The sequence below is a fragment of the Mauremys reevesii genome, linkage group 3 (assembly GCF_016161935.1).
Source record: "Mauremys reevesii isolate NIE-2019 linkage group 3, ASM1616193v1, whole genome shotgun sequence".
NCBI classification, from domain to species: domain Eukaryota; kingdom Metazoa; phylum Chordata; order Testudines; family Geoemydidae; genus Mauremys; species Mauremys reevesii.
In genome coordinates this window covers 37,601,039-37,623,461 of record NC_052625.1, presented here as the reverse complement: position 1 = coordinate 37,623,461, position 22,423 = coordinate 37,601,039, and the positions used below count along the sequence as shown (strand labels likewise).

The following is a 22,423-nucleotide window of genomic DNA, read 5'->3' as shown; positions in this document are numbered from 1 at the left end:
ACATGTTTGACAGGAATTTTGCCATTTATAGTTTGAAGATAGGTAACTATTTCCAATACCCTTTTTATTGCTCCTCTATTTTACTTTCTTTTCTCTCCTCCCCTGTAATTTCAGGCCAACACTGTTGTTTAGGAGAGAGGATTTGATCAGCCTTCAGTCTCTCATACTGACAATTCTTCTGCTGCTTTGTCTCATATTTGCTGCAGTTGCTTTGCTTTGTGGAATTTCATGAAGAAAATCTTGTTCTAAGGTGACATTTGAAAAAATAACTCTACCTGGCTTTTCTGCAGTGTTGTTTGAGGGATTGCATGACAAGACACAAAGTGAGGCAGATTTTCTATTGCTCTTTTGAGTTTGCAACAACTCATTTGCCAGTGCATTTGATGAAAGGAAGTAAGCAGCTAATAAGGTATATTTGATACTATTCCTCTTTAAGAGTGCCCAAATTCCTCAGATTTGGAGGCCATTGTATGATATGACTTCTTTTGTCTCCTTATTTGACTCTCATCACTGTAATGAGTGGGTGCTCAGTACCCCATACAGCACATCAGTCCCTCAACACTTCAGTGGGGCAGCTATTCAGTGCTGTAGGTCCTGATTCTGGCCATTGCTATGGCCTCTTGTACATATATAAGCAAATAAAAAATGAACTTCCTCTAAGCTTATAGAAACTGTTTAATTTTAAGAATAATTGAAATGTACTAATATCAAGAAATTGAACGTGCACCAGCATTGGATGGACCAGTGTTAAATAGTGTTACAGTAGGTGACAGCCTTGAAATGTTAACCCCAGTCCTTCAGTTCAAAAGGTCGCTTTTCTTGCCTTTGCCCTTGTGAACTGAAGCAGAATGTCAGAAAGATCCTTCATTTTAAAGTGAAAAAATAGCAAGCCATGTCAGTCTCTCATCGGCCATCATCCATCAAAGATATGTTTTAATGGGCCTGAGCTTTGACCACTTACGCCTGTGACCAGCAGTATGAGCAGAAACCTCAATGCTATCCACACATTAGGAAAAGTGTACTTCTGCTCTGCATCCTGAATGAATTAGAGAACTTGGAGCGGAGAGTGCTTCCTGTGTTGCAAAATGTGATGGATGTTGTCCAATTCTACATAGAGGTCTTTATCATTGATGTCTGAACGTTCCTCATGTGTCAGCCTCCGGTGAAGGTCCATGCAATTGTTCAAGAATGTTTTCCTGTCCTCTGGCAGCTTACTAAGTCAGACAAAAAAAACCATTTTTGTTGTGATGCTTCATTTGTCCAAATCTTTCTTCAATGGACACTCAAGCAGTGAGCAAAAAAAGTCCCTTGAATTTTCTTCCAACCTTCCCATCACCTTATCTCTGCCCTCATAACCAAACTGTCTCTTCTTCTGATGAATACAAGTTTCCTTGAAGACAGGCTCAACTCCTAAGTTTTCCGCCATTTCTTTGGCATTAGTGATGGCATCTTCAAATCCATCGTCTTTGTAAGCCACAACAAAATCAAAGCAGCTTCTCACGAAAGTTGTAGAGGTTGCGATGTCCATTGACTGAGTTTGTAATAGGATATTATGCCAAATCACAACTAAGACAGGAAATGTGAAGTCAATTATCTGGTTTTCCAGGCTTTGTGCCTGATGTCGGATTCCGGCCTGGGCTTTACTTGACTGTGCCAGTTCCATCAGGGCGTTGTAAACCTCAGTCACTTAGTACCTCACTGGCCTTGTGCTGTCAATGCGGCTCTCTCAGTGAGTGTCACTTAGTGGCTTCACAGTCAGATTTGTAACATTGTCTGTGAGGATCTCCCACCTGATAGTGGATGCTGAAAACAGGTGGTATATCCTTTGCAGTACTCCAAAGAGAGAGAGAGAGAATATCATAGAATCATAGAATATCAGGTTTGGAAGGGACCTCAGGAGGTCATTTAGTCCAACCCCCTGCTCAAAGCAGGACCAATCCCCAACTAAATAAGTGTCGTTCTTTAGATACTGAATCTAAAGAACATGACACCACATCTGACACAACCAGGTTGAGGGAATGGCAGCCACAAGCCACAAAGAAAGTTCTTGGAACCTTGCCTGGAAGCCACTGTTTCTTCCCTTTATGTCTGTGCTATTGTCATAGCCTTGGCTGTGACAGTCCTGAAGCTCTATTTTATTCTCATTCATGATGTTCATAGACAGTTCTGTTAGGTCTTTTCCCGTAGAGTTGTCCACAGACTGCAAACAGATAAAGTGCTCCTTTACTTGGATACAGCCATCCTCGTCGTCAACAAATCTTACTGTAAATGACATCTTTTCACTGTGATGAATGTCGGGAGTGCAGTCCATTATTATGGTGTAGTACTTCGCTTTACTGAGCTGCATCAATATGTTTTTCAATACCATAAGGTCAATCAATTCATTTTGAATTGTTTTGCTGCAGTCATGATCCATAGCTTCTTTACAAACTACTCAATGTACGTGCTCACACATGACATCATTGTATTTCCCAAAGAGCTCTGCCAAACCAAGGAAATTACCATTATGTTCAGTGAGTCCTGGAGAGTCATATTATTCTTTGCAAGGAAGACGGTAATTGTGATCAGACACTCCAGCACATTTCTCCAGTGCTGGGTTTCTACATTAATAATGTGCTGTTTTTCTGCGTCTGTGCATTTATTCAGCTTGAGGCTGGACTCGACCTCCATCCATTTAGAGTGGACCATAAAATGGCTGGGTGACATTTCATGTTGCTTCAGAGCACCAGGTAAGTTATGCCAGTAATTCACCCAGAAAGTACAAGAAATGATTGGGCATTCTAATCAAACGTTTTGCAACAAAACCAGAACACTTTGTCAGTTGATTTTGAGTAAACTAGGCAATGCCGATTCAATTTCTCACCACTTTTGAGCACTCTTTCGCAGTGTGACTTTGAGAAGTGTCGCTTCTGCTCGGTTACTGGAAATGTCATATCCTCGATTTTGCCCGGACTGTTCAAAATTGTACGATCAATACTGGCAGAGGTTAGGGTTGCCGGCCATCATGCAGGATCTGATATATCTATTTGTGGTGTTCAATTTTTCTCATTGCTGTTTCTATTATCATGCAAGGCTGATTCTTCTTTTTCGTTTCTCTCCTTTTCATGTAAATCTGATTTTTCTTGGTCCTTACTTTCCTTGTCAGGTGAGCCACATTCTTCTTTATCATCACTCTTTTTATGCCACCAGGAAAACTGGACAATTCTCCATCACTTTCCTCATATTTCCATTCCTATCTTCAGGTAAATCTGCTAATTCTGTAGTAATAGGACTTCCGTCATTTATGCTTCGCTTCTTTATTTCTTCTGCACTGGGATGATCACTACTGCCTAAAGCCTAGTCTGTGTTGTTTTGTTTCTTATATTTTCCCATCAAATTTGCCCTTTGCTGCAAACTAGATTGCAATTAAGCTTTTCGCTTCATATACTGAGCTCCTGAAGGCTTCTTCGGGGGCATCTTTTTATTGTTCTACTGGAGAAAAACTGACTGTTGACCAGTCTCTGGAAGGTTGCACCAGCATTTACCAGACCAAAAGGTAACACTGTAAATTCATAGAGCCCTATATCAGTGATAAAAGCTGATTTTTGTTGTGCCTATCGCTCCAGAGGGATCTGCCAGTAACCTTTGGTCAGATCTAAGGTACTAAGGTACTTGCTGGACCCAGGCTAAAAGAAGATTAGCATGTAAAAGGGAGCATTCTGGAACTGGTGAGGATCTTATCTGTATTTAGTTTAATTAGATATAGATTTGCGTATTTTATTTTATTTGGCTTGGTGACTCACTTTGTTCTGTCTGTTACTACTTGGAATCACTTAAATCCTACTTTCTGTATTTAATAAAATCACTTTTTACTTATTAATTAACTCAAAGTATGTGTTAATACCTGGGGGAGCAAACAACTGTGCATATCTCTCTATCAGTGACTGACTGACTGGTGATGCCCCACCCGTTATATACCTGCAAGGGCATGGCTGACAACATTCTAGGAGGTTCAAGGAAAATGTAGTTCTCAGAAAATCTGGAAGGTTCCAAGAGATTCTACAAGAACATAAGAACATAAGAAAGGCCGTACTGGGTCAGACCAAAGGTCCATCTAGCCCAGTATCTGTCTACCGACAATGGCCAATGCCAGGTGCCCCTGAGGGAGTGAACCTAACAGGCAATGATCAAGTGATCTCTCTCCTGCCATCCATCTCCATCCTCTGACGAACAGAGGCTAGGGACACCATTCTTACCCATTCTGGCTAATAGCCATTTATGGACTTAGCCACCATGAATTTATCCAGTCCCCTTTTAAACATTGTTATAGTCCTAGCCTTCACAACCTCCTCAGGTAAGGAGTTCCACAAGTTGACTGTGCGCTGCGTGAAGAAGAACTTCCTTTTATTTGTTTTAAACCTGCTGCCTATTAATTTCATTTGGTGGCCCCTAGTTCTTGTATTATGGGAATAAGTAAATTACTTTTCCTTATCCACTTTCTCAACAAACTGAAGAGTCCTAGCCTCTTTAATCTTTCCTCGTATGGGACCCTCTCTAAACCCCTAATCATTTTAGTTGCCCTTTTCTGAACCTTTTCTAGTGCTAGAATATCTTTTTTGAGGTGAGGAGACCACATCTGTACACAGTATTCGAGATGTGGGCGTACCATGGATTTATATAAGGGCAATAATATATTCTCAGTCTTATTCTCTATCCCCTTTTTAATGATTCCTAACATCCTGTTTGCTTTTTTGACCACCTCTGCACACTGCGTGGACATCTTCAGAGAACTATCCATGATGACGCCAAGATCGTTTTCCTGACTCGTTGTAGCCAAATTAGCCCCCATCATGTTGTATGTATAGTTGGGGTTATTTTTTCCAATGTGCATTACTTTACATTTATCCACATTAAATTTAATTTGCCATTTTGTTGCCCAATCACTTAGTTTTGTGAGATCTTTTTGAAGTTCTTCACAATCTGCTTTGGTCTTAACTATCTTGAGAAGTTTAGTATAATCTGCAAACTTGGCCACCTCACTGTTTACCCCTTTCTCCAGATCATTTATGACATGGCAAGGATCCAGAACATTCTAGGAGGTTAGTGAAAAACGAATCCACATATGGAATACGTGAAACATTTTACTCCAAACATTATATTTTCCCTTTTGTTGCTCACAACAAAAACAGCACCTCGAGCCTGCCATCCCCCAGGCCCAGCACCCCAGGCAGTCGCCCCTAACCTCTAGCCATATTAAGTATGTGTTGACTGTCACCAGCAATATTAGATTGTCCTTCACTGTAAAAGTCAGTATCAATCCTCCATCACTGGTTCTGAGCCCATTTCCAAGGGATGGCACAATGCAGTGTCAGCCACATTACTGCCCTCTTGGCATGCGTCATGCTGTGTGCTCAACAATTCAATATACTGATCCAAACATGATCACCAAAAATAACTTCAGTGAACAACTTTTATTTTAATTATTCCAGTGTGGCTTTCATGCAGTCCAGCCAAGCATCTGATTAGTAAGGATTTTCATATCAAAGCACAGAAACCACTGTCTACAGTAACTCTCTACTGTCTTTTCCTGGCTAAATCCCAGGGTCTGTTCTCCATCCTCATCCTCCTTCACCTCTCTTCTTCTTTTAACACTGTTGATCACATTAATTGAAAACTCATCCTTTCGTGGCTTTCATGACTGTCTTCTCCTGGTTTTTCTTCTGCTTCTTGGTTTGCTCAAGCTTCTGTTTTGATGGTTCCCCTTCTTCTCCCACTCTCCGTGGGAGTCTCTCAAGGTCCATCCTTAGGACCATCCTCTTCTTTCATTACACCCTCTCTCTGGGTGACCTCATCTGCTCATATAATATAGTAGTTAGAAATCTACAACTTTTATGCCACTGACATGGCAATCTACCTCTTCCCTTCTGATCTCTGTCCCTTCATCCAATCCTGCATCTTAGCCTGTTACTCTGACATCCTCTCTTGGCTGTCTCACTGACAGCTTAAATTTACCATGGCCAAATCTTTCCTCCTAATCCCTCTCCATTGTCCCCATTCTCTGTTCTGGCTGACATTGTCACCATTTCTCTCACTCAGGCCCATAACCTGGGGGTAATTTTTTATTTCTCTCTCTCTCTCTCTCTTTCTCTCTCCCTGTACAGTCAGACTGTCTCCAAATCCATAATACGTCTATTATCTGTCTTTTTCTTTCTATCCAAATAGCCTAACTCTCCCCTAGGCACTCATTATCTTCCCTCTTAATGACTGTCACCTCTTCCTTTGCAGACTTCCTACTTATACCCCACATGACCTATTCTGGTCCATACAATACACAAGTATTAAGACGAGCTCCCTTGCCCATACTCTGATTATATCAACTCTCCTTTGCATGCCTCTATTGTTTAATGGCATTGAGCTCAAAGCTTTTGTCCTCAGTGCTCTTCACAACTCTGCCCCCTTTACTAGACTGTTCCTGCCTCATATCCTGTCCTCCCACTCCCAAAATGCCTTGCTTTCTTCCACACTGTCCCTAACCCATATAACAACTCTGTAACGTGATCCATCAGGCTATCCCCCTCCCTTCAGATCTCTCAGAAAGGCTCACACTGGCTGTGATGCCCATAAGAAATCCCCTTATTATAATGTCTTGTAGTGGGGTAAGATGAAATAGTGGGAATTTACTTTATAATTGTACAGAAAAAATTATAAAATGTGTACCAAAACAGTATGTATTTGCGTATATTCCTTCCCCCCACAATTTTTATGTCACTTGTCATCTTAGGCTGGGATTTCAAAGGAGCTTCAGGGTGGTAGGCACCCAATTCCATTGACTTACAATGGCATTTAGGTGCCTAACTCTTTTTGAAAATTTCAGTGTGACAGAGTGCTGGCCAACAGAAGCTGAGCCAGCCCTCTGGTCACTTCAGCTCCAATTAATTACCCTAGAGTGCAGGGGCAGCTCCAGGCCCCAGCACGCCAAGCGCGTGCTTGGGGCTGCAAGCCGTGGGGGGGCGCTCTGCCGGTGCCACGGGACCAGCCAAAGGCAGCCTTGCCAGCTGTGCTTGGGGCGGCAAAATGTCTAGAGCCGCCCTTGCTAGAGCAGACCTCATTGAGAAGAGCTGTGCCTAACTGAGGAGAAATAAGAGGCTAATTAAGCAGATAATACAAAAGGCACAGGAAGGAAGTAGGATGGTGGAAACAGACAGAGAGAGGGAAAAAGAGATTGCTTTTCCCTGCTTTTCTCAGGAGCTGAGGGTTCCCTAGGACTTTAGGGATGAGGCGATATAGTGTATAAGGATCGTGGAAACCAATATTGTAAATCAGCCGCATGAGGTGTTTTACCAGCAAAAAGGTCTCTGAGTTATTTGTGGACTTGTGCGGAAGCAGGAGTGGGTGGGCCCTGCTACACCTAGTCTTAGGCCATGTCTACACTACTGCTTACATCGGCAGAACGTATGTCACTCAGGGGTGTGAAAAAAACACCCCCCAAGCAGCATAAGTGATAGTGTGCACAGAGCTATGTCAGCAGGAGAGCTTCTCCTGCAGACATAGCTACCGCCGCTCATTGAGGATGGTTTAATTATATCGATGGGAGAGCTCTCTCCCATCTGCATAGAGCGGCTACATGGGAGATCTTACAGTGACACAGCTGCATCGGTACAGCTGTGCCGCTGTAAGGTCTCTAGTATAGACATAGCCTTAAACTGTTAACTCTTCAGGGCATGGATCATGTCCCCCTGTGTATCTGAACAATGCCTAGCAGAGTAGGGCACTTATCCTGATTGGGGTCTCTCACTGCTATGATCGTATAAAATATTAAATAATGACAATGATAATATGACTCTTATAGTTCATCATTCACACAGTCTTCACAGACGATCTGTTTATGGTTTCTTTAATAAAATGCTTAAGTTTTATTAAGCAAAAATGGAAGCTCTCTCAGGACTTAGAGAACAAGAGCAGTCTAATCAGTTTCCAGAAAGCTTTATCTGTAGACTGAACAGATGCAAAAGCTGGAACAGTAACTGCCACAGTATTTCCCATCTTTGGGCTGCTCTCAGGCCCTTCCAGCTTAGCCCATGTGTGTACACCGTGTGAGATGTTCTAGTTTAGCCCATGTGCATATGCTGTGTAAGGTATTTGGTGTGGGGGATTTTCAAAGGTTCCTGAAGGAGGTAGATGCCCAACTCCTTTTGACAATCCCACCCTTGACTTTTCAAGGATTTTTATAATATCCGAATGTTTAATTTGTACTTTACAAAAAAACCAGGAAAACATGCCCCTAAACATTGAAAATCTAATTTTGCTATAAGAGATTAGTAAGGCCTGGTCTACACTAGGACTTTAATTCGAATTTATCAGCGTTAATTCGAACTAACCGCTCAACCGTCCACACCAGGAAGCCATTTAATTCGAACTAGAGGGTTAGGCTTGGTGTGGATGCTAATCGAACTTAGTAGCTCCAGGAGCTATCCCACAGTGCACCACTCTGTTGGCGCTCTGGACAGCAGTCCGAGCTTGGATTCTCTGGCCAGCCACACAGGAAATGACCAATTTGAATTCATTTTCCTGTCTGGGCGGTTTGAATCTGACGTTCTGGTTGCACAGATGCAGAGCTCTCCAGCAGAGGAGTCCGGGCAATCCCAGAATAGAAAGAGGTCCCCAGCATGGACTGACAGGGAAGTCATGGATCTGATCGCTGTGGAGAAGGTCTCTAAAGCCATGAAAGAGAAAGGATACAGCCGGGATGCGATGCAGTGCGCGTGAAAGTGAAGGACCTAAGACAAGGGTATCAAAAGTCAGAGCGGCAAACAAGGCACTGCATGCCATTCTAGGTGGGTCTGCCACCACTGCCCCACCAGGGACGGTGGACTCCGAGGACGGAATAGTGTACCAGGACAGTTCCTCCTCCATGTTCGCCGATGGGGAAGATGAGGAAGGGTCTTTTGAGGACGGCGCAGGCGATCGAAACCCACTCCGCTTTCCCTGACAGCCAGGATCTCTTCATCACCCTCACAGAGATCCGTGAACCCGGACTCGGAATCAGGGGAAGGATCAGGCGGTAAGTGCTACAAACAGGGAAACATTTATTTTTTAAGAAACAGGTATATATATAAAAAATAGAAATACTATATAAAAATTTTTAAATATCAAACTATACAAACAGTAGGTCTACACATATAGGGATCGAGCAATAATCCTCTGGGGACAGTTCAAAAAGCTCTCAGAGAGCAGCTGGAAAAGCCTTAGCAGGAGGTTTCTAGGCCATCCGAAGGTAAAGGGGAAGCATCGCCTCTACAAGCATGGCAGCGTATGGTCCTGGTCTGTGCAGGGCTTCTGTTAGCATCCGCTCTCTCTGAGTCCGCCTGACACGCCTCAGGGTAATGTCGTTCTGGAAGTGCTGCATCTAATTAGGGGAATTAGTGTACTGTTACTATTGTGAATGGTAGACTTTTCCTTTGCATAAGAATGACAACAGACTTTTCCTTTGCATAAGAATGACAACAGCCATGTGTTGGATGCCACAGAGGAAAAGCATACAGTGATCTTTCCGTGCACTGGCGGTAGGGGCTGCAAAAGGGTCATCTTTTCTGCTTTGCACATTGCCTTTAGCAGGAGAGCACAGCTAAGCACTAACTGATAAGCACTCTGTACTGTAAGGCTTACCAGGACTTTGTGCAAGAGGGCTGCAGCTGTCTCGCGCTATCCAGTGCAATGGCAAATCTCGGACTAGTTCTGAGATCTCCTGAGACTTGGTTCCCTCTTTGGTCTTGTTAACTGAAACTGACTAGACTGTGTTTACTGTTGGCAAACATGTATGTGTTCAAGGAAATCACCTATTTTTTCGCATCACACAGCAAAGAAAAAGACTAGGGACGACATGTTCCAGGAACTGATGGCCTGCTCCAGAGCGGAGGCGGCAGAGCAGAGACAGTGGAGGGAGACCCTGTGTCAGCAGCATCGCACACACCTGGAACGGGAGGATAGGTGGCGGCAGGAAGACCAGCAGGCGACTCAAACGCTGCTTGGTCTAATGAGGGAGCAAACGGACACACTCCGGTGCCTTGTAGATGTTCTGCAAGACCGCAGGCAGGAGGTGCAGTGCATCTGCAACCACCCTCCAACGCCAAGAAATCCTGTCCCCCCCTCACCCAAAGTTACAAGAAGGAGGGGCGGTAGGGGCCGTGAGAACTGTCCCTGCACCGCAGCAGACCGATAATGTTCGAGACAACTGTCGCGCTGTAAATTTGTACAAGCTCTTTCCTTACAGCATCAACCAGTCCCAACTCCAAGTTTAAACCCCCCACTGTGTACTACATTATTAAAAGCGGTTTGGTGATACTCACTGTTTCCGTCACGTTTCTGGTGTCAGAAGACTTTCTGTGGGTGTGTGTGTGTGGGGGGGTAATTCTAATTTCAGTGCATAGCCCACAGTGCCATGGTACATACTTGGGTGCAGGGTCAACTGCAGGGCACACACAGACTGCAGTCACTAGGCACCAGGGACAGTCTGTGTGGTGTATGCTGCCCCAGGTCTTTCCTTGATGTGTATGCTTGTCCAGGGTCCTGGTGCCTGCCATCCCCGAATGTAAAGGCAGGCTTCCCTTCACATGCACTTGGACCGTAGCCACGATCCTCCCCGGTGCCCTGAGCCCCAAAAAGAGCCCTCATCCAGTGGCAGATACTCACCCTTCCCCACCCTCACCCTTCCAACGCCCAAACCCACAGCCGTCATGTTAACCCCTATCCAATTCCTGCAAACCCACCCATCAGTGCACACCTTACCCAGCACAGAATGCTTCCATGTTTCAACCAAGAAACAGAAATGCAAAGTCAACGAAAGATTTATTATTAATTACTGAAACATGTCCTTAGTTTTAAAACGTCCTTTGGAAGTGGGGGAAACTTGGTTTGTGATCAGGCTCTCTTAAAATCAAGTGGACAGTCACAGGTTACCCTGCTCTGCAGGAAACAAAGCCTCCCTGATGCACGCTGGGATATTCTCTCAGCACGGGTGTCTGGCTGATCGTAAACAGCAGCCAGGCGATTTGCCTCAACCTCCCAAGCGGGGGTCTCGCCCTTGCTCTCACAGAGATTGTGGAGCACACAGCAAGCAGCAATAACTACGGGATATTCTTTTCGCTGATGTCCAGTCAGTAAGCTCTGCCATCTCCCTTGAAGCACACTCCACCACCATTCTGCACTTGCTCAGCCAGTAGTTGAAGAGTTCCTTCTCATTGTCCAAGGCGCCTGTATAGGGCTTCATGAGCCAGGGCATTAGCGGGTAGGCCGAGTCCCGAGGATCACTGTAGGCATCTGCACATCCCCAACCATTATTTTGTGGTCCGGGAAGAAAGTACCTGCCTGGGCGTCTAAACAGACCAGAGTTCCTGAACACACGGCGCCATGAACCTTGCCCGCCCACCCGACGTTGATGTTGGTATATGGTCCACCACAGCTTGCAGCACCATTGAAAAGTAGCCCTTTCGGTTAATGTACTCGCTGGCCCGGTGGGCTGGTGCCAGGATAGGGATGTGAGTCCCATCTATAGCCCCACCGCAGTTTGGGAATCCGCCATCTATGATGACCTGGACATTTCCGAAAGTCACTACCTTTGAGAGCAGTTGCTCAACGATTGCGTGGGCTACTTGAATGACAGCAATCCCACGTAGATTTTGCCCACGCCAAAGTGGTTCGCTCTGACCGGTAGCTGTCTGGCGTGGCAAGTTTCCAGAGGGCTATGGCCACTCACTTCTGCACACTCAGGGCTGCTCGCATCCTTGTGTCCTGGCGCTTCAGGGCAGGGGACAGCAAGTCACACAGTTCAAGGAAAGTGCCACGCATCCTGAAGTTTCGCAGCCACTCTGTGTCATCCCAGACCTGCAGCACTATACGGTCCCACCAGTCTGTGCTTGTTTCCGGGCCCAGAATCCCACACCATGAGCGTGACACCATGATCTCCTGCTTTCTGAGAGGTCTGTGCCACTCCAGCAGCTGACTGTGGAAGAGGTGGACGATAAGATGCGAGGAGTTGACAACGCCATAAGTGCAGCGATGATGGGGCGCAGCGGCTCCATGCTCGCAGTGCTGTGGCCGCTGTAACCGACCAGACAAGGGCGCGAACAGATTTCCAAGGAAGAGGGCGTGATTGACGGTTCAATGACGACACTAACCCAAAATCACCGTCGGCACATTTTCCCCAGCATGCATTGGAAATCCCAAATTCAATGGGCAGCGGGAACTGTGGGTGAATGTGGACTCAGAAGTTCGAATTTGTGTATTTAGTATGGATACATCGAATCCACAAATTCGACTTAAGTAGATTCGAAATAGTCCTGTAGTGTAGACAAGGCCTAAGAGTGAAAAACAGAAGGGAAAGGAGGGGATGAGGTGAGGAAAGACAAGAGTAATTGGATCCCATTATTATTCAGTTTAGGCCTATGTGCATTTTGAGGGTTCAGTTAAAAGTAGGGGGCAGGTTGTTCTATTTTTTTAAAACCTTTATTATTGACTCACATTTTGTGGCCATCATGCAAGAAGTATGTTTAGAGGTGGGATCTGAACACTGTGCGAAGCACTTACCTTAATACTTAATGCTTGATTTTTTTAAAAGGAAAAAACTACAGAAATTAGACATTATTTATTGAGCATGAACGCTGGAAACATAGAAAGATCATTTGATCTATTGTGGCCAACCTCCAGTTGTATTTGTCTATTATGAGTGACATTTAAAAAAATAAAAAGAACAGAATATTACCCCTGACGAGTTAACATTGCTTTGTGGGTTATGTCTGTAAGCTGAGAGTGTGATGCTGCAATATTTGGGGAAACATCTATTAGCAGCTATTCTTTTGCAAATAATCCAAAATAGCTAAAGAACAACCCCTTAAAAACATTAAACATGAAGGCCCCCTCCCCACTCCCCAAATCCCTGACATTGTGTAGATTTGGTGCCTCCCCATTGGAAAGTTACCAAGTCTCATTTGTTTTGCTTGGGCCTCACTCAAACATAACTTGCCTCAAGCAAGTAAGCAAGCCAGCAATGTCCTGGCTTGTAAAGTAATTTGATCTACCTCAGCAAACTGAACTCAGCCTAACAGCAATGGAAAATTAATGACAGATAATAGAATGGTGGTTATATCTTAAAAAAAACCCCACCCCATTATTATAAAGTTTATCCTAGGATTAAAGTCAATAGTCTTTTGAATCTGCTAATCAAGGAATTGCAGAGAGTACTAGAGTATTGTTTTTGAGTCTGCTGAAACCCAAGCTGTAGAAATGTCTCCTTGTTTGCTATTGTGTCTCTGAAGCCTGAAGTATAGCCTGTCCTTAATAGTTACCTGTAGAAGAATTGCCTAATTTGCTAGTTCAGCTGCAATAGTAATCCAGGAAGTGCAGGAACCCGGACCCACCTGTCTGAAATAAAGGGGAGCCTCAGGAAAAGGAGTGGATTGGAATTTGTTTGGATACAAATTGGGCCCAGCAACAAAACCCTGGTAGTGAGCTACAAGCATAGCCAAACACTGGCTATGGACCTCAAGGCATTTTACCAAGGTAGGTAAGGAACAGTATCATTATCCCTATGTTAGAGATGAGGAAACAATCACAGAAGCCCAGATACTCAAAGATATTTTGGCACCTTATTCCCATTGATTTATATGAGAGTTAGGCACCTAGATATCTCTGAGGATCTGGGCCAGAGAGCCAATGACCACATAGCAAATCACTGACAGAATGAGAACTTCTCAATGGACTGGAAAAGGACAGGGGAGAATGAGGAGAAAGAGCTGCTAAGGAAGAAACTGATTTCTTGTTTTGTTTTTGTTTTGAATCCCAAAATGTGGTGGTGATGGCTGGGAAGCTCATCTAGGAAAGTGTTGGAAAATGGATGCCATCTGGAAGCATTTTTATGCCAAAAGAAAAATGCCTCTTTCTTTTACTTCCTCCCCTGTATCTTGTCTTTCATGTTGGCCTAGTTGTCTAAACCTCTCACATTTCTCCTGCAGTGCCTGGTGCCAGAAAATGCTCTCCTCAAGCAGCACCTTCTCTCTGTGCATTAATGTCAAGCTTACGTCTCTTGTCCCATATTTGGGTCTTCATTTCATATCACCATGCCCAGTCTCCTGGCTTCTGTTCTTCATCTCTGTGATCCAGAGTAGGGAGGGCTCAAGTAATGTGACTCAGTTTGCAGATTGCCTACAACCCTAGGGCAGGCAATAGGTTCAGGGAAAGTACATCTAGAGACATGGAAAGGAATAGACAGAGAGAAGATGGCGCAGCATGGTTGAAAATCCTGAGTTGCTAAAAGCCAGACTGTTGCTGCTTAATGACCTTGGAATCAGGGGGGATAAAATAAGCGAATGGGGAAAAGTCCATGGTCTTATCATTGCAGTCACACTACGGGGGGAAAACTTGTTTCCATTAATCGCCCGTACATGCATGTGGGCACAGTGTACATTTTGCTTAACATGTTTTACAATCTGAAGCGAAACTTGTACAAAAAACCTTTCCCTCCTTGTTTTGGATCCCTACATAGCATTAGCTTAGGATTTACAGTATTCCCTATACTGCTTACACTCACTATAGGGAATGCTGCCTATACTGTTTGTCAAGTGCAACTGAAAAGCTTTTTTACATGCGATCATTCTAAGACTTTTACTTTGCAAATGATTTATTATATTATCAGTTATTATATTATGGACAGTCTGTCTCTCAGTTTCGCCATATGTGACATGGGGTTAATGACTTACCTAACTATTCTGTCAAAGGGAATGGTGGATTCTCTGTCTTCAGAAGACTGAATGCTTTTCTGGGTGATATGCTTTAATCAAACAGAAGTTACTGCGCTCACTACAGGAGTACCTGAGTGACATTCAATGGCCTGTTTTATAAAGGAGGTCAGATTAGATGATCATAACAGTCCCTTCTGGCCTTAAAATCTATGAGTCTATGAACTTTTAAAAATGCTGAGATCTACAGGTAAAAAAAGTGGTAAAAGTAAACTATTTTTCTTATTCATTACTGATTGAAAGCCTAAGTTAAAATTTGTTTCACGGTGTATAAAAAACGGGAGATTTTTCCTAGAAAAGTAATTTCTAAGTCACTCCACAAACTTTTAAGAACCATATCAGTGTGGAAGGAAAGAAAGAAAGGAAAAAAAACAATGTTTAGGAACACCACTGTTTCCAAACATAAATATTTCTCTTTCTGGTTCAATAAATCTGTTTAAATCTCTATTTCAGGTTCCCAGGAAAGTAAAAACAGCCTAAAGGTAGGATATGTGATATAACATTTTTTCATGATCTCTTTGACCCTGTGAATTGATCAAGGAAGATAATGGCTCCAAAGTGTGCATTGAATGTTTTGCTTTTCCAGTATCTAGAAGATTCAGTACATCTGAGGTATCACTCCCCACCCCCCAATCAGGGCTAGTGGAGATGTCCTACTGACAAGAGAAGGAGCTGTATTTTTTTCTCATCACCTCATAAATAGTCGGATTCTGACTGAGGATGTTAGGTAATGCTTGCCACATCCAGAACTCAAAGGGGGTATGACTTTTATTGTATAACTCTTTAAGATCTGAGGCAGTACTGTTTAACGTAGCATATTGTTTTCCCTTCCTGCTTTTACTGGGCTTTGATGCTGATTTTAGAACTTGACAGTTGTATTTAGACTTGACTTACATCTCTCAGTTGGGGAGGAAAAAAAAGTTATAGATGTTCAGAACACCAGGAAAAATAAACCATATATGTAGAATGCAAGATTTGTCCTCAGGAACGGCATACACTGATAGCATACACTATCCATTTAGGAAAACAGAAAAGGACTTGAAAAGAATCTCATGATTGTTTGACTTTCAATATACATTTCTCAGTAATGACAATACTTATGTGTGGGTCTTGTATTTGATCGAATGATGAGGATGAAGTATTAGGAATCATTATATAGATGGCAGAATTTCAAGAGCTGGAACGTGTTACAAATAGTGCAACCATAGATAGCAGGATGAACTACTTATCTTTAAAATCAAAGTGAAGTCATCCCTGAAACAGTCCAGCAGGACAGTGTTTTACAAATTCAAGCCATGCCATTCTTTGGGGGTAGGAATTCACACTGCCCATTAATAACTAATTTTTTCAGTTAGTCCGTGTCAGAAAAAATATAAGTAATCAATGGGGGATTCAATATAAACCAGTGAGGAATCATTGAGCAGGTATGTTTCTAGTGGGGTTCCATAGGGATCAGTTCTTGGCCCCATGCTATTTAATATTTTTATCAATGACCTGAAAGAAAACACAACTTATCACTGATAAAGTTTGCAGATGACACAAAAATTGGAGGAGTGGTAAATAATGAAGAGAACAGGTCATTGATGCAGCGAGATCTATATCATTTGGTAAGCTGGGTGCAAGCAATATGAGTTTTAACATTGCTAAATGTACATGTGTACATCGAGGCTCAAAGAATATAGGCCATGCTGTCCACAATTCAAGAAGGATGTTGATATATATGGAGAGGGTTCAGGAAGAGCCAGCAGAATGATTAAAGGGCTAGAAAATATGCCGTGGAGTGATAGACTTATAGAACACAATTTATTTAGCTTAACAAAGAGAAAGTTAAGGGGCAACTAGGTAACAGTCTATAAATACCTGCATGGGGAACAAATATTTGATAATGGGCTCTTTAATCTATCAGAGAATGGTATAAATTCAGCCTGGTAACAAGGCACAATTTTTTAACAGTGAGAGTAATTAACCATTGGAACAATTTATAAAGGATGGTTGTGGATTCTTCATCTCCATCACTCCATCTTTAAATCAAAATTGAATGTTTTTCTAAAAGATCTGCTCTGGGAATTATTGTGGAGAAGTTGTATGGCTTGTGTTATACAGGAAATCAGACTAGATGTTCACAATGGTCCCTTCAGGCCTTGGAATCTGAGAGTCTGGATTCAGGTCCAAACTCTAGTTTGGGCCTATTTCTAAAAATATCTGGGGAAAATCTAATGCATGCTACTGATGTCCCTTGTTTATTGAAGTCAATGGGACTATACATGTGCTTTGCTGGAATGGGGCCAAAATCAGGACATGAAAAACATTCAAAATGCTAATAGCATGAAGTCAAAAATGCAATCTTCAGGGTCTGAGTGGCCTTCTTTCTCCATCCTGTCCTAGACAATGGTAAAGGGCCTAAAATTAACAGATTATTGCTGTGGATGAGGGAAATTTCCTTGGGGCTAGATTGTGGCTTTTTAAGTCATAATCATGAGCAGAGGGCAATGAAGCTCTGCTAAACCCCAGGAGAATTACCAGAGAGATTTGTCTGAGGCCATATCTACACTACAAAATTAAGTTGACGTAATTTACGTCAGCATACAGCTGCTGCAGTAATTACATCGCCTTTGCGTGTCTATGCTTTGCTCATTGTGTTGGCAGTGCGCATCCTCACCAGAAGTGCTTCTTATCAATTGTTCTGTCAGTGTGAGGCATTGTGGGATGGCTTCTGAAACCCAGTAACAGTCGACGCAAGCAACACATTGTCTATGCTGATACTGCGTCGACCTAACTACATCAACCTTGACACTACGCCACTTAGGATGGTGGAGTTATTAAGTTGTCATAGTGAGCAGTTATGGTAGCGGGAGTGAAATTTAAGTGTAGACACTTCTGTAATTAGGATAATGCAAACTGCCTTGCGTCAACCTAACTCTGTAGTGTAGACTAGACCTGAGGAAGGCAAAATCCCTCCTGGTGCTGCTTCTTGTGCACAAAGATGAAATTCATCCCTGTGTAGAGGCCCAGCACAGAGCCCTCATTTATATCCCATTTCAGCTCTGTTTGGAGGCGAGAAGTGGGACTTAAGTGATGCATAGTCTTTGTGCTGGGCACCTGGTTAGGGACATAATCTGGCAGATCTATTAGAGTAGATTACCATATCTCAGTGCACCACCCCACTCAGCCATGACCCCACTTCCTCCATTTTGGGATTCTGCTCCCTTTGGCTATCCCGTGGGCAGGGGACAGTGAGCAGTCCCTGCACTCCTCATTATGAGTTTTGAATTCATTTCAATGGGGTGGTAAAACTCTGGATAATTCAATTTTTAACCATTTCCCTACTGATAATTTTAGCAGAAACATTAAGCTAAAGCACTTCTATGTTGTGTCCATGAAGTGGTAGTCTGTACTCTGTCAACAGGTCAGCATATTTAAACCCCACTTAACCTGTATTTTGAGTGCTTAGGGGACTTAGTGGTGCATAAGACTTGAGTAGGCTCTCTGCACAGGAGTCAGTTTCACATTTACACAGAGCACTGTGTTGTGTTCCAAGACTCTGTCACTTCTGAACAAACCCCCGGGTCCAAACATCCACAATCACTTAGCTCCCATGGTTGTGGCTGGCTTCCATTTCTATAATAGTCCAAAAATGATGAACCAAACCCCTGGATATCAAACCTTTCCTTAAAACTTTGGGAAAATTTGGATACAGACCCAAACTTTGTAGTTTGAGGCTGTCTTCAGTTCCAAACCACTCTGCTTAGTAGAAATACATGGAATTTATGGCACTGTAGATTTTTTCTTTTCTTTTTTTTTAAGTGATAACCTGCTCCAGCGTTTAGCCGAACAACCCCCCAACCTGAATCATTTTGCGGAGAAAGAAATGAAGCAAGTAAGTGCACACTGTAATCAAAATAAGCACTTTGAGGTTTGGAGCAGATATGTAAATATAAATGAAGCAGAGCTACTTTTCTCCCATAAAATGTTTTAAAAGCCAATAATGCAATTCAAAGGTCCAGCATTTAACTCAAAATAAAATTATATGAAACCCCCAGGAATTCATTGCTTTCTTGTAATATCTAAACTAGATATTGGAGGGCAAAGATATATCGTTTCCAAATATAAGGTTAAAATTTTTATTAAGAAATTCAGAAAATTGATATAAAGATCATTTCCCACTAGGATAGCTATGGAGGATGGAGTTGGGTATAACAAGTATTATGCTGCTCTAGTGGAAAATTTACCACTAGTGTACTGTAGAGCAAAATACTGCATCTGTCTCATTTAACTCTTAGTTTTTAAAGACCAAGAAATAGAGGAACAGATTTTTTATTGCACAGGGATTATTTTTCCCTCTCATAAACCTTCCATATGTCTGTACAGCCATGTCTTGTTTTCAATTTTAGTGAAGGTTTTTGTTTGGAGTCTCATAACATTCTAATTTATTGCAGCTTCTCTTTATAAAAAGGAGTGGTGGGGAACTGGGGGGGGGCAGAGGAGTGAGATAGCATGTGCAAGGCAGACTCAAGGAATGCTTTTTTAAATTTAAAGCACCAGTCCTCTTAACTACCCCAAGCTGAGGCTGTACTATGTTTATCCACAAATAGTTTTCATAGTCTGGGATCGCTTTTCCCCCCAGCCATGTGTGTGTGCACTCTACATGTAGAAATTTTAAATTACTTTGCAGGGATGATAATCATATACATTTAATCCTTTGTTTACAGAATACAAATACTAGGTTTTCAGAACATGCTAACGAGCACTGTAGGAAGCTGTGTAGAGTAGGTATGATGGGAAATGATGAATAGGGACCCTCCTCTGACCTCCCACAATACCAGGGCAAGATTCTCTTCTAACACTTTCTTGTTTGTTATGGGCCAGATCCTTCATCCCTCTGCAGGCCCTTTGTGCGGCTTTGGTGGGGCAAAGGAACCAGAAAGTTGGCTTACTTGGTCACTTGTGGATTCCACCAGTATGGGGAAACCATAGATGGCATAGGATGAGCATAGCCAACCCCACACAGCCTCCCTTGGTGGAAGGGATGTGGCAGGAACAGTATGGAATGCTACTGATTCCTAGCTGCCACAAAGTCCTTGGCAATGCCCCGGTTCCATGTTGTTATTGCACTCTTTATTTTAAATCAGCAGACTGCTTGCATCCATGGCTGTATGAGGGAAAAATCAGGTAGAGCTGCATTGTTGCTATACTGTGTACTTTTAGAAAAGTCCTGTGGAGTATGCCCATCAGATGGCGGTCTCCCTTTCATTCACAACATTTGGTGGGCCAAGGTTGTAACGGCTGATAAGCTAGAAAAGCATGTCCACAAAGAGGGTAATATGACATTCACTTGCACTCAGTGATGGGAGTGTGCATTTGGCATGAGTAAGGAGTTCAGGATTTGGCCCCCGGGGAGAAATGTGTGACACTTTTAGGCCCCATTCCTGCAATAAGCTCCACATGTGCTGATATGTCTGCTCCTGCATGGAGCTCATTGTAAGATTGGTACCTTCCGTCTTTGGACTAAAACATTGAGTTTTAGAGCAAGATTTAATGCAAATGGTTGTGTTGCTCAGTTGTATGCACCGCTGCTTTTTTGTCACCAGTGCCCCGGTATGTTAATTATGAAATTTATATTGGAACCTCTTGTTTAAAAATACCAAAGGAGCTGGAAGCTAGTGTGGATACAGAAGGCTACTGTGAAATTTTGAAGATCCACTGGTTTCAGAAGGGTCAAATCCCAGCTCCTTTGTCAAGGGAGTATATCACAGTTGTGGAGTCTCCTGGAATGCAGTCTTCCAGAGTTAACTGCATCTTGCACAGAACATTCAAACCCACAATGTGTAATATAACATTTCTTATGCAACCTTATGTACATTCTATTGGCTAATTTTTTCCTCTTCCTTTGTAGGTGCACAGGCAAGAAGGCTGTAAGTACCCTTTCTTTTTCTTCAAGGGCTAGGTTCAGTTGTAGTCCCATCAGTCTGCTTCCCTCCTATCATCCCTGGGGGTCACAAAGGGGGAAGGAGTGGAAATAGAGAAAGGGATCCCCTCCCCTCCCACTGGCAACAGACCTGTCCAAGGACATAGGAGGGGAGCACGTGACACAATCTTAAGGGTATATAATCATTTCCAAACCTCCCACTGGACAATGCAGCCCCATGTTGCCCCCAAGGTGGAAGTACAAAACCTGCATATGTACAGTGCTGTATTCTCAGTTAAGCTTGTCATTATGTATTGCGAGTATATAGCTTGAAACTGAGATGTTTTTGTCTTCTGTGTACTATAATTTTATGTTTTCTAAGAGCTTTACCTGTTTGCAGAGATAAGCATCCATATAGTTTTCCGAGTTCTTAGAGCCAGTTCTAAAGGAGATGCACACACAGTGCTCTCTTATGGACTTCATTTTTGTTCTTTCTTGTTGATTCCTTCATATAAAATAAGTCATTTTGGACCAAAAATATACTTTAAAAAAGTATCAAGATAACATAATAGTTACGGCATATTAAATTCCCTTTAAATTATCAGAAACACATACAGTTTGCTGGTTGTGGTGGGTGAGCACCACTCAGAACCACCTGAACTGATTTTGCTCAAAATTCACAAAAATATAAGCAGCTAGTCTGACAAAGTTGAAAGCAACTGGAATGGGGTGAGTGGTGAGGTGGGGGCTATTAGAATGGAAATTGGAAACCAACTTCAACATGTGCTAACTACCACTGTTATATAATAATAATAATATATACCATTACTCTTAATTGGTGGTTCTCAAGCTTTTGTACTGGTGACCCCTTTCACATAGGAAGCCTCTGAGTGCGACCCCCTGATAAATTAAAAACACTTTTTTATATATTTAACACCATTATAAATGCTGGATGCAAAGTGGGGTTTGGGGTGGAGGCTGACAGCTCGTGACCCCCCAGGTAATAACCTTGCAACCCCCTGAGGGGTCCCGAGCCCCAGTTTAAGAACCCCTGCTCTTAGTGTATTCGCTGTGAACCGCCTACCACACAGGTGCTACATATAACATAGTCTGTATATGTACATTTATATCTATTACTATATATTGTAAGCACACTAATTCTAAGACATGTAAGTAAGGAAGCTTGTGTTGCTTAGTGTTTTGGGCTAAAGGTACTGTGGTGTGTTGGTAAAAGATCACAGGGAGGGGTCCGTTTGGTGATGGAAAGAGAAATAATTCTAATTTCTGTCACATATTTGAAATCTACTCGTGCAGAATCTGTAATGAAACACAAGAGAAGCCCAGCTGGAGGGAAACTACTGGCCACTGGATTTACCTCCAAACAATACTCATTGTAGGTTTATAACACCCTTTTCTCCTGTAATAGCTAACTTAACTCAGTTCACTAATGTTAAAAAAAATGAGCAAAACACCTATTCAAACTAAAATATAAATTAGCACATGCACCCCCTTTTTGTTTCCTTCCTGTTTTGTTTGGTGTTTTCTAGCTCTGCTTCTTGGACAGCTGAATGGGGGCTGGGAAAGTGTTTACAATATTTTCACATGATTGAGATGGCAGAGTTCTTGCACTCTGTGAAAGGCCTTCTGTTTTCAGATGGCATTGAAAGTTTACCGTCTTTCCAGACAAAAGGAAGAGAGCCCATTGCCAGTGGATGAGTAATGGGCATGGCCTCTGCACAATACCTTCTAT

General features: G+C 42.8%; 1 long non-coding RNA gene across 1 annotated transcript in view; it reads left to right on the top strand.

Moving 5' to 3' along the window:
* Positions 1-284: 284 nt before the first annotated feature.
* LOC120400191 overlaps positions 285-22,423 on the top strand; it is a 35,879-nt gene continuing 13,740 nt past the window's right edge. Inside the window, exons 1-4 of the long non-coding RNA XR_005595586.1 lie at positions 285-393; positions 15,222-15,250; positions 18,573-18,645; positions 20,662-20,680. This is a non-coding gene — a long non-coding RNA (uncharacterized LOC120400191). The remainder of the gene's footprint in view (positions 394-15,221; positions 15,251-18,572; positions 18,646-20,661; positions 20,681-22,423) is intronic.